At 43.6% G+C, this 12,553-nt stretch overlaps 1 long non-coding RNA gene across 1 annotated transcript in view; it reads right to left on the bottom strand.

The window, feature by feature from the left end:
* LOC125708161 (uncharacterized) overlaps positions 1-3,863 on the bottom strand; it is a 30,838-nt gene extending 26,975 nt beyond the window's left edge. The window contains exon 1 of the long non-coding RNA XR_007382424.1: positions 3,835-3,863. This is a non-coding gene — a long non-coding RNA (uncharacterized LOC125708161). The remainder of the gene's footprint in view (positions 1-3,834) is intronic.
* Between the last annotated feature and the right edge of the window lie 8,690 nt (positions 3,864-12,553).

Genomic DNA, 12,553 nt, shown 5'->3' with positions numbered 1-12,553 from the left:
TGAAAAACTTTAGTTAAAACAGGGGTTCAGTAATCTCCCTGCTGCTTTCAGCCAAAAAGGGTCATTTAAACATCAGTAGGACACCAATGAAAACTAATCTAGAATATTTATAAATTTCTTGGGTCTTAAGCAGGCTGTACTGTATAAATAATCAGGTAAAACACAACTCGGAAAGCAGCTTAGAAAATAACATGCTATTTTGTTGCAAGTCCTGACACAGCATTAGTTCTGAATATCTGAACAGAAGTGAAATATATTTGTGTCTTTAAGCAACCCATTTGCCCCATTGAAGCCATTTCTACATGTGTCTGTTTAAACTGGTAGACAGACCCGATCAGTACCGTTCCAGTATGGAGCCTGACCCTGGAAACAGGGGGAATGAGTGATTGGGCCTCGGGGGGCCTGAGTGCTGGTGGTCGACCCACTGCTGTTCAGCTCGTTATGGCTGGTCCCAGTAGCACTGGCCCGGGACGCTTTGGGGCTGCAGGCTTTGGCCAAGCAGGCCGTTTAAGGCAAGTTTTGTACCAGCGGGGGCTATGCATTCCACAATAAAATAGTATTGTGTGAATGGTGGTAGGAAAATTGCATGTTTATACGTAAAAAGTCAAAATATTTATTTTTCGTATGTATGCTAACAGCCCCAGACTTGTCACGGCAAACGGGTGGTGATTCAGTTCAACTGCCTTGCAACCGCCGACGCTCAGCACCCCATAGCTCCGCCGACGCGCTGATTTTAAGCTCCCTACCGCACGTCTTCCCACCGTGCGGCGCCACGTCGCTGAGCCGGCAGCCACAAATGTGACAGTGCCGCGACGCCGAGGGAGGGGCCACAGAGAGAGCCAGCGGACTCCTCGCCGGCGCTGTCAGATCCGGAGGCCACAGCCCGTGGGAGAGGAGGCTGCTTTTTGGGAGCCGTGATTTATTCTTTTCTTGTTTTAAGTTTTGAGGAAGAGTGAGTCCTGCTCACAGATGCGTATATCTGAGGTAATAACCCCCCCCCCATCACCTGTGCACACCTCTGCTGCTGTTTGGAGGACCGTAACAGCAGAATCTTTGATCGAAATTAAAGAATTGTGTCGTATCCCCTCTGGTATGCAAACATGTTTATATTATCGGTGTTAGAATCGAGCGAATAGTCAAAATGATTTCTATTCAGCTCCACAGCCAAAACAAGAGTGTAACCCCCCCCACACACACACACCCACCGGGGCTTTGGATTGGTCACATTCCTGCCCTCGACTCATCGAGTGAGCAGCTGCGTGTTGGGATCACCAGGACAAGCGACGCTAGTGTAAATAGGCGCACAGGTCAATGTAGCCGGTGTGTCATTACAAAGGCCTTTAATGCATGAGCTCCGTAACCTTCCGACTACACATCTTTGCCCAATTATACGTCTATAGCGTGGAAATGCATTATTGTTTCATAACGGTCACGTGAGCCCGTATGAAAACAGTGAACTGTTCACGGGGGCCTGTTTCGTATTTTAGTGGAAATGAAGATTTTCCGTGAAAATCTTGGACTGCATTTCCCCCGGCCGCCTCCTTCCAGCCAAGTCCTGTCCCCACTGTAAGCTGAGGCATCGCAGGAACATTCTGGAACCTCATTTGGGGTGGGGCGTGGAGGGGGGGGGCATCTGTGGGAATCACCGGGACAGTTCAAAGTACAGCTTGTGGCCAGCTAGAATGGCCCCAGAACCATTCTTTTGGGTGGGGGGGGGCTACATTTAAATTTCCCCATAACGCGAGATTCCTCTCCTGTGCTCCGGGGTCAAGCACCCCCTGGGTGTGCTAATGTCAAAAATGTCACTTTTCATAAGGATCTTTCCATAGAAATAAATTATATTGTACAGTCTGTCTTTCCATCATGGACTCACACAGCCACACACACACACACACACACACACACACAAACATCTGAGAGATGAACGGATAAAGGAGACCGACCCAGACCTTATCTGTTCAGTTCGGGCCAGACAGCAGCATTAACACCCCGTGTTTCGCTGTTTAGGCCTGAGATTCCTGGACCTGGTCCAGCCAGTGAACTGGGGGACGGGTCCGACAGGACTACTTTTGCAGGGAAACGGTTTAATTACCATCTCCGGCTTTCAGTGCCACTCGTGTGGGTGGTCTATCCCAGTTAACATTGACCGAAAACGCGACGCAACACGTGTGACATGAATCATAAACTCCCTTTACGGCCCCGAGGAGAAACACTAACAAACACGCTGGTGAATATTATTCCCTTCGACTGAGCTAATCTATGACATACAGAACGTCCCTAATTGCAGTGAACTTTAACATGTTCACATCTCCCTTCTGACTACATTAACAGCTGGCCAGCTGCAAAAGCTTGTAACAGTGTTATTGTTTTAACGTTACAAGAAAAATTCTAAAACTGCTTTAAACATTATATTACTTATTATTTAATTAAAACAATGTACTTTGAAATTAATTACTTCGAAATAACACACTTAATTCTCACTTAATGAAATATCCATCGCGATTCATTCACATGCAACTTCTTTAGTAATTTTTACCTTATGAATATACACTGAATTTAAATATTTGCTATCAGTTAGATCTATGTATCTCTGAAAAGTGATAATTATCTTACGAGAATGAATGTGTAATATAAATTGTTTCATTTTTGTAAGTAAAGCACTCCAAATGACATGCATGACACATCTCTTCAAATTGTAACAGTATAATGAACCATGAACAACCTTAAAGAGAGAGAGACTACTGGAATGCTGTGTAAGGTCTGTACACTCATGCAGTCCCACCCCATGACTGGCATGTAAATTTAAGAAGTAATACTAGCATGTACATTATGATGTATAGGCTTGTATGGAAACTACACCCTCACTCTCAAGCTGGTTGGGAGACCCCACCCACCAACGTGACACTGACTACCGCCTCCACCATATCTGCTGTGATTGGCTGGGTCAGTTCAGGTGACAGGGGCCTTCTTGTCTTCTTACTGGATACAAGTTAGGCCTGTTAGAACGTATCAGTAGAACTTTACACCAGTTCTCAGCTGCTCAGAACACATATTGTAAATGACGCACAGCCGTTCTGCATTGTTTGTAAAAATGTGTATGTGCTTTCAGGCTGTTGCTGAAAATTTTGCCATAGGTCTTATGATGAACTTTATATGCATAATAACATATACTACTGATTGTAACTGTTTGCTCATTGAGAGTCTGAATTTATTGCATTAACCAGGAATGCTCAAAAGATATTCTGAGGTAAAAATGTATCTGGAAATAGTTCTGTGGATGACTGGCACCATGTTAATAAACACATTTTCTTCCATACAGTGTTTTTATAACCTTACAACACGACTTGTTGAATTTCCACTAGAGTCTAATTTCGATTTCGTGAATTGGGACAAGACATTGGTTTTCCATGCTAATAATGTGGATCAAACGGGAGGTTAAAATGCTGCCTTTAGAAGGTGAATTGATTTATTTGTACAGTACAAATGAGAAAATGGTTTCCCTAATTACAGTGACTGCTAAACTGTTATTTCATGTGGAATTATTCATGTGTGATGCCCTGGTATGATAAGAACCTTTTGAAGTCACACTGTATACGTTGAAAATTGTTTCTTTTGAGTTTAAACAGGAACAAATAGCACTCCTGTTTGGCTGCTGGGAATCAGGAGTTAGCTTTTGCTGTTAGCACAATGTATCTAAACAGTTTTTTTCCCTGAGGCTTTAATTGGCAATGTTAGGACACCATATAGGTTCGTTAACTCTCTGCAAGTATGACAAGTACACAGTCACACACACGATGCACATCCACACATGTGAATGAAAGGGAAATACTGCACCTCGGATATCGAAGTATCGCTGATTGATGCAAACGGCAGCTGGAAGAGGAAGCCATTTTGTTTCAAGTTTACGTGATATTTACCGGTCTCATTTTTAACCCTCATGCGAGCAGAAGCTTTTCCCAAGTTCCAAGTAATGAAATACGGTACTTTCTTAGTCTCCATGTAAAAATAACAAAAAGACAGTAATACAGTGCAAAAAAAAAAATCCTCGCGTAATCGCCTGACATTTCTTGCCCACAGTAAAACAGAACTACATCTCCCATCTTAAATCCCATTTTGGGTGGAGGGTATGATCGGCATGCTTAAGGACGTACCACAAGTCAGTCGAAGTTTCTGTGTCACGTTTTAAAAAAACCTCAAAATGTGTTATTGGTGACTGAGCCGCGGATGTGTATCGACCTATTTTCCCTCTTTTAAAGGGGTTCTCAGCTCAAACACTGTCATAAAGCTTTAAGGGTCAGTTTCACAATGCCCTGTCTGCCCGAACACCTTTTCCAACTTAGGCGACCATTAAGAGCATTTATTTGGAGCCTGAGATCGTTGAAAAAAATGGGGCGGACATGTTTAAGTAAGTTCTAGCTAATTAATAAAACTATGGGCCACCGTTAATTGTGCTCGCATCAATCTGTTATATTTTTACTAATGAGTACTGCTATAAATTTTACTGTAGGCGAGGAATTTTTATTACCGCTGAGGATCTTTTGATCAGGTTTGAGGGCAAGGGTGGACAATCTTTACGGTGTACAGTACAGCGTTGAGTTACCGCAGTGTTCAGTTTTAACTCTCATTAGGAATCCTGCGTTACACGTAACGTGACATCGCTGTCAATAAACCACGTCGCCTTGTCATTAGTCAACGGAAAGAACTATTATGGCTCTTGGGGCAGAATGATCCCGTTTAAGAGGTGTGATTTAAACAGCATGTCACAGCAACAGGTCACACAAATGAGGTGCCGTATTGTCCGAACATCACCAGTTATAAGCAGAAGTGATACAAAGCCGCGGCGGTTTTTTTTAAGTAGCTTTTAACGCCGGGCTTCATGGGAAATGACAGGAAAGAGCAGAAGTAAGGGAGTGATCACCTACTGGACAACCCAGGGTACTACAGCAGGCTGAATGATAGCCAGATATGTAGTGTGATCATGTCAGGGGGGACACTTTGAGCTACACCAGGTTTTACAAACTACTTTAAAGCTGAAAGACTCCTGTACTTGGATAAATAGTTCAATTGTTCTTGTGCTTTGACTTGCCTTGATTTAAAGACTCATTTAGCTATTTCACATTAAATATTAGTGACACGTGCATGATTATAGGAGACTGACCATTCAGTACACAGCAAGAACTCGGTGCTTAAGTGAAATCCAGGTCTTTTTAATGGAAATGGTTGTTTACAAATGCTGTCCTAGCTGAAAATGTCCTCCCAAACCTGGATTATCAGGTTACCCTACAAATATGACATCACATATTGTCAAAATTCAAATACGATTTAGAGGATTCTTGCATTGCAAGTGAGCGGAAGTTCATGTAAAGAGCCAGAAACTATATAGAATTATTTAATAAAATCACTATAGACCAAAATCTAAGGAATCTCCTTTCGTTTTCTTTGATAACCTATAATAGGATGAGATGGATATCAAACGATATAACTGACCTTGCATGACTTTCAGTGAACCACGATTCGCATGGTTACCACGTTGCATAAACCATAATGTTTTGTCTTTCAGTTTTTTAAATTACACATTTTTTATAGTGATCATTCTATCACTAAAGCCTATAAAGGCACCATAACAAAGGGAAAAATGCACCGTTATACAAATAAACTCATCTGCGCATGATCGCTACTTCGAAGTCCAGCAGCCTTCCCCCCCCCCCCCGTCAGGTATCGACCACTTCATGGCCGGACTTGAAAACACACATTGCACCCCGCACCTGAACTGGGGCTTAAGCCTGTGAAGCCACTCAGAAAAAAAAAATGGATGGACAGTTGACAGCTGTTTCCTGTTATGTAATCGGATGCAGCTGTGTCTCTTTGAGAGCAGCCATCTTTGTGCCGGAGACATTTTCCGGGGTCAACGGGAGGAAAAATAACAGCCCTTTAATAGTGGCCTGAGCAGGACCACCAAAGTTTCTTCTGTGAGGCCTGAGCTGCTAGGAAGCTCCTGCCGTCGTTTTATGCGGACGTAAATACGACCGGACATCGGCAGCCGCGGTCAGTTGGGGGCCTGTTAAACGCGTTCCTTTTTACGTAATTCTACAGACAAAAATTAATGCCGCGCAAACCCCTTGGTTGCAGCTAATAAAAAAGCATGATCAATGGCCCTTCTGCAGTTTTTGTGACAAATTATTTACTATTAAATTTAAGCTTTCAAGCTTGCATCGCCCCAGTTGGGAAGGTGACACAAAATTAAATATTTTGTTAATTCCCCAATAGCGATGCATAAGTAAAATTTGCGCAGGATCTTTTCATTGTATCTGAGCTGTTATAAAGCTGGATAGCATAGCGGCTAAACACACAAACCTGTGACCTGTGAGTTTCTCCGTCACGTCCCCAGAGGCGCCCCACCCTAATAGCCTGGAGCAAAGCACTTAACCTGAACTTTCCAACATGTCGCTTTGAATTAGCGCATTGGCTAATTGCAGAACAATAGCTATGCAGGCCACACAGAAACGTCTCAGTCATGTTACATAAGATTCACAGTCGACGCAGGCTGTGCATCGCTGCTCGTAGACAACAAGGCTGCCTTTTTCAGTGACCACGTGCTGTTTCCTGTTATTACTCTATTGCTAGTTTTCCCTGTTGCCATTCAGTGTGCTTTACGGGTAAGGGGCGCTATCAATGGAAAAGACAAGCTTAATGTTCTTTAAAAGCCGGTAAATGCGTTCGCTCTCAGCTTTCTGGGAAACATTTGGCTGCAGTTCCTCTGTAAATATTAGTTTGGGTTGTTTAAGCCTCCCAAAAAAATAAACATTTAGCATATTGACTAGATTAGCATACTTGTCTGCCCTTGATATTGTCTAATAGCATGAAACTAAGTATTTGCCCCTTCAAATCAGGCTGATCTGAGGGGACCACCCTTAGAGATCAGGGAATTGCTGTACCTTGAGTGGTAATTTTTGTTTGTTTGTTTCCTTTATATATATAAATCAGGCATTTACAATGGTCGTAATGATAAAAATTACCATGATGCTAATGCTCATGGAAAAGTGCACCATTGACAGCAGTCGACGTTTTCGTCTGCCCTCTGTACCCCGTTGCCATATGCTTACCTTCTCACCTTAATTGGTGCGAGATCAACAAGGCGAAATTTCCATCACTAGTAGCTAGTGGTGTTTGCCTGTGGATTTATGGTATCCTACGGCACACTGTCAAGAGTATATCAGGTAATACCTGAGTCAACAATGGAGAATCTGCTAAAGACGGTGGCATTCCCCCTCCACCCCCCAGACAAATTCCTTGTTCCCTGTACATCTTAGATCTCTACAGGATGAGGTGTCTCGTTCCGTCGGCTAGGTCAAACTTCTAGAGCAGACAGCGCCCGAGGAGGTATGGCAGTAAGTCACGAGAGCACATGTAAATCCTTTCCAACAGATGTTTGTGAAAAGATTATTACAACATGTTGATAGGTCATAACTTGGTGCCCAGACCTCGTAATAGGAGGCAAATTGTAACAGCTCGCACGCTGCTCCCCGGGGACCGCAAGCGCCTGTCCGCTGAGCTCCTACTTTGTCCAATTAGGTTTTAAAATATTGTTGTTTTCTTACAGGCCCAAGTTGCAGGGTCACACAGAAGACAGCTCGGACTTACTCGTTATAAACCTCACAGTTTGGTCAGGTGCTGAACTGCTGGGTTTTCGTCCATGCTGCCATGCTGTGCGGCAAAAAATTAAATAAATAAATGAACGTTTTTTTCTTCTTTTTTTTTAAGGTGGGGGGGCTTGTCTTCGGACACATGCTGAACATGCCGCCGTGGGTCAAGGACATTTACTGTGGACATCTGTTCTGGGTTAGAGGGCCCACGAAAGTGTGCGTACATATGGAAGTCCTGGTCTGGTACTGCCGACATTGCGGCACTAATCGCTACTGCACCGGTCTGCTCCAGTGCCGCCCCCCAATGGCATCCTTCGAGATTTACCATTATGGGATTTATGCTGTCATCGAGTGCATCCTGGCCCCCCCGTACATTCTTATTGGTTTAGGATTATTACACTAGCACGTCTGGTGAGGTCATTTATGGTCGACTACGGTGGTACGACAAACTCATTTATAACATAGAGGTCGCGGTGCATCGGGTGAGACCTCCCCCCCCCCCCCCAACCTCCGCCTTCAGCTCTCCCCTAATCCCCTCCCCCCAACCACAGATCCCCAACTCAGACATCTGCTTTATAGGTAATGAAATCATCTTTCGTTCTGTCTATTTGTACATGTACAGTGCGGAGATCCCAGGGATATTTGCTGTTTCGCGATGGGGATCACTGGTGAGGTGACTCCACACACTGCGAGCGCTAATATAGGTAAAAGCTGCATGAACAGGACAACTAAACCGAGTGGATTTTCCAGCATGAGCTGCGCATATAAAGGACTTACGATACCCTGTATCAGATACTGAATTTGTCTTTTATTCTTCCTCTGGAAATTTGCAGAACCACACCAAACGTTTCAGGTCTGACGCCACGTGCTCCGAGGAGCATTTAGAGTAGAGGGCAGAAGGGTTTTGAGGGATTCTGCTCTAACCTGTGTGGTCTGCAGAAATGTGATGGCAAGTCCAACGTACACATTCATGCTCCAGCTGTGGTCTAAACTCTGACTCACAAGGAGTTGTCCTTCCTTTGCACGGCTCTGCACAAGCGTATGTAAGTAGCACAGCTGGACGCTATACCTTTACTCATGGGGGTGTTCTTTCGAGGAATCCCAGGGGACTGAATTCCTTCTTTAATCATGCATGTTTGGAAACGCTGACTAGCAGAAGACACTGGAAGGGTCTTGCGCCATGTGTAAATGAAGGGTTAGGCTAGCATGAGAAATAAAGTAATTCTACTGCATATTTTTTTGTTTTTAACAGCACGCAGGACTTGGGGGGGGGGGGGCAGGCAATGTGGATGTTTTTTTTTTTAAACCCTCGCTTGTAGCTATGGGAACTCTGGACCTATATGTCAACATCACAAGTATGGCCCCTAGGATCATTTTTTTTAACACAAAAGTTGAGTTTTCTTTTGCCCGCTAAGCATTTTTGACTACTTTTGGCCAAATACAGACAGTAGAGGAATATTTAAAATATTTTAAAACATTTGTACCCCCTTCCTCAAACAAAAATATTGGTGGCCTATCACCTTGCATCTCAATAGACGCAACAGGGAGTTTGGGATTGAATGTGTTTTTTGTGTCCATAACTTTATACTGGCGATAGAAAAAAATGTCTCAGTATGTCTGTTCATTTTTCCTCCTCTTCATCAGACGTTGACGATAAAAGGAAAGTCATTTCTTTAAGGGTTTAGCTGTCGCTGGAGAAACACGGAGCCCCAAAGCTGCAATGGGGAAATGTTGCTCATCAATTCAGAGTCAGGCCTTATCCAGATTCTTGTGAGATATTTGTATTTTATGGAAAACAGCCCTTATGTTACACCAGCAGATTTGAAGCTCTCAGACTGAGTTACAGGCTGTGAATGAAGACAGCTGAGATTGATTAAACGAAATTGGAAAAAGCATCCAACGCTAGACCTAGGGGAAAAAAATCATAACAAAAAAAAACCTCATTTTTTAGAGTGCGAACGAGATTATATATCTCATATTCATTATTTTTGTCCCTGTGGTTCCAAAAACACACAAACGCATCTGAATACGATTGTCCGCTTTGTCAACTGACACTCATGTCAGGGATTAATGTAGTAATCAGTGAATCGAAAAATGTATTTTACACCCAGTTCTTGTGACTGAGGATTACACATGTTGCAGAAATACACATGGGTTTCTTTGACCTACTGATCGATCGCAATTTTTTTGTTACAATAACGCAACGTGCTGTGAAAAAGCTTTGCTATGAAATCCGTTATGAAGGGAAGAACCTCAGTACATTCTTAGCTATATGATGTAAGTGGATGGTATCTGATACATCACTGCTTTTATACTTTGTTGCTCTGAGACCTTGTTGATTTCTTCTGGGTAGCAGGACCTAGAAGCTGAATCCTTTTATGCCTTTACATCAACGGCACAGGTCAGTGCCGAGGAAGAAACTGACCGCTGTGTCTCCAGAGACAGATGCCAGTATCTGTCCATAGGAGGCGGGAGGGTTGATGCTGGTGCTCCACCGCCCTGTGATGCTTCACTGGGAGAAGGTTCCGGCAGATAGGGGAAGGAAGGCAAGGTGCTCCGGCATCAGCTGCTCAGTGATGATAGAGCATCCAACTTTACGTTCTGATGGTCAGCAGGAAAAAAAAAAAGCCACCAAATCTGATTGGTTGATACAAGAGTGTCGTCTCGAATTACAGCATGTCATTGGATTTTGGAAGCGACTTAAATTTTGTCAGAGCCCGGGGTAAAGTCGACCCGCAACTGATCCCCCAATCAGAAAGTCTTTGCCCCTCCCCCCAAAGCAGTGATGGTTTTAGGCCGACAGCGGTACGTACCAATGCCACATAACCCTGTCAATGTTATCCGCCTGACTGCAGAGACGCTGTTTATAAGCAAATCTAGTCAGTTACTGGTTTAACAATGAGTTTCCTGGGCATCTTCCAAAAACTTTCGGCCCTTGAAAATCAGTGAAAATTCCTCCCAAGCACACAGATAAGAGTGTAATAAAAGGAAATCTTTCTGGCAGAGTTAAAGCAAACTTGCTGTGCTCTGGAAAGTAGGTGTGTAGGAAAATTAGCGAAAAGCCCAGAAATGGTCAGTCATTTTCCCTTCACGTGTAATAAGGGAAAAGTGGGCCTCTGCCTGACGCTGCGGGGCAGGCCGCTCGAGGGGAAGCTGTGTCGCATGGAGGCTTCCCACTTTACCACCCAGGCAGCAGGCCTCCTTTGCTCGCTCGTCTTCCTCCATCGCACACTTTCAATGGACCCTTACTCCAACGCTTCTCGTGGTTTATCAGTCTGCGAGGACGGCCAAATTCCCATTTGTTTAGCTTTTGGGAAAAGGCATGTCCCTCCGCGTCAGCAAAAAAAAACGGGCATCTGAAAAATGCACGTCGTCTTGGGGCTTAGCGGCGTATGTCAGCAATGCACCATTTGCAGCGCGCATGAATGCGCTTTAAAATTCTGAGATCGAGAGCAACATTTGAGTAAACATTACATCATCGGCTTTTTTTTTTTTTTGCTTCAGCGTCACATGCGAGACACCAAAATGAATGTGAAAAAGGGATAGAAATCTGCTTGTTTGTTGATTCACTGAAACAACTATCATCTAAAAGATATTATTAAAGTAGATTTACAGTATGCTCTACAGCAGCAAGGCCTATTTACAGGATTCACTCCATAGGCTGCATCTGTGTCTCGGTCGGGGGGGCTGTGAATTTTCTTCCTGAGAAATAAAAGTGGAGCTGAAGGACTGGGTTCAGTCTGACAAATTTGACCTTTTCATTCCCTTAAAAGACTATCATTTTTCTTAGGGTCTATAATTGGTCTATAATTTCCTCCCGTTTTCCCGTCTCTTATCACCTCTGTGTTTGATTGCATTTTGTCATTCTGTCAGTTTCACATACAGACTGTCCCCGACTTACAACCTATGAGACTTACAACTCACACATATAACCAAAGTTTAAAAAAAAAAAATTAAAATTCATTTACTTAATTTATAATAAAATTCACGCGGCACTACGCTACCTTGTGTTCTCTGCGTGCCGTATGATACTTGTCAGGGGAAAATACCATGGTGCATGGCAGTGCGACCATTCCAGCCTCACACGCATCTCCCAGCCTTATTCTCAGACCAGAAATCCATGCAATTTATCCTATTCTGACATGCAACAATTTGGACATAGAACCTCTCCATTAGAATTGATCCCGGTTGTCATGCCCAGCTCGTCCGATCCTCCTGTGTGCCTGTAATAGGATTGATTCCAAATACACCCTGTATTCCCTGAATCTCCGTCTCTCCACTCCTGCTTCTCCGGTCCGCGTTGTGACACTGTAAGTCCGGGACAGTCTTTACGTTTTATTTTGACAGCTACAACTCAGCTTCTTATCACTGTTTATGAGTCCAAGAATATCATATTTCTAGGGTTTTTGCTTAGTCTGTTTCAGTGACATTTAACTGCCAAACGCTAAATATGTAGTTTCTGCAGGTCTAGGATACATGGCTGGAAGTTGGATGGATATATAATGTTAGAAGAATAGAACCTGGATGTGGGATTCTGGCCAAAGTCCTTAACGGTTTGCGTATGTTTTATTTAAATTGTCATATTTTGGTGAGACACAGATATATTATGAAAGGCCTGATAAAAATATTAAACAAAAGCATCATCGTCCCCGAATTCCACGTTTATTTGTGTTGTGTTGCAGCATCTGACGAGTGCATCTACCTTGTTGGCCGTCTCTACCTTTTCTTTCCTGGTGTCTGTAAAAATCCCTTGCTCTCAGTCATGTTTGGTTTTGGGATTAGATGTTAAAAGCTCTGAGGATTTTTCACTTGGGGATCAGGACTGGCCTTTGTGCCGGCCGTCGATCCTGGGTATCCGCTTTCAAAGCCAGCATGCCACGTGACTCCGAGGTTCACTAAGGTGTCCCGCT

The sequence above is a fragment of the Brienomyrus brachyistius genome, chromosome 14, assembly GCF_023856365.1.
Source record: "Brienomyrus brachyistius isolate T26 chromosome 14, BBRACH_0.4, whole genome shotgun sequence".
Lineage (NCBI taxonomy): Eukaryota > Metazoa > Chordata > Actinopteri > Osteoglossiformes > Mormyridae > Brienomyrus > Brienomyrus brachyistius.
The sequence above is the reverse complement of the archived record's forward strand: the minus strand, read 5'-3'. Positions and strand labels throughout refer to the sequence as shown.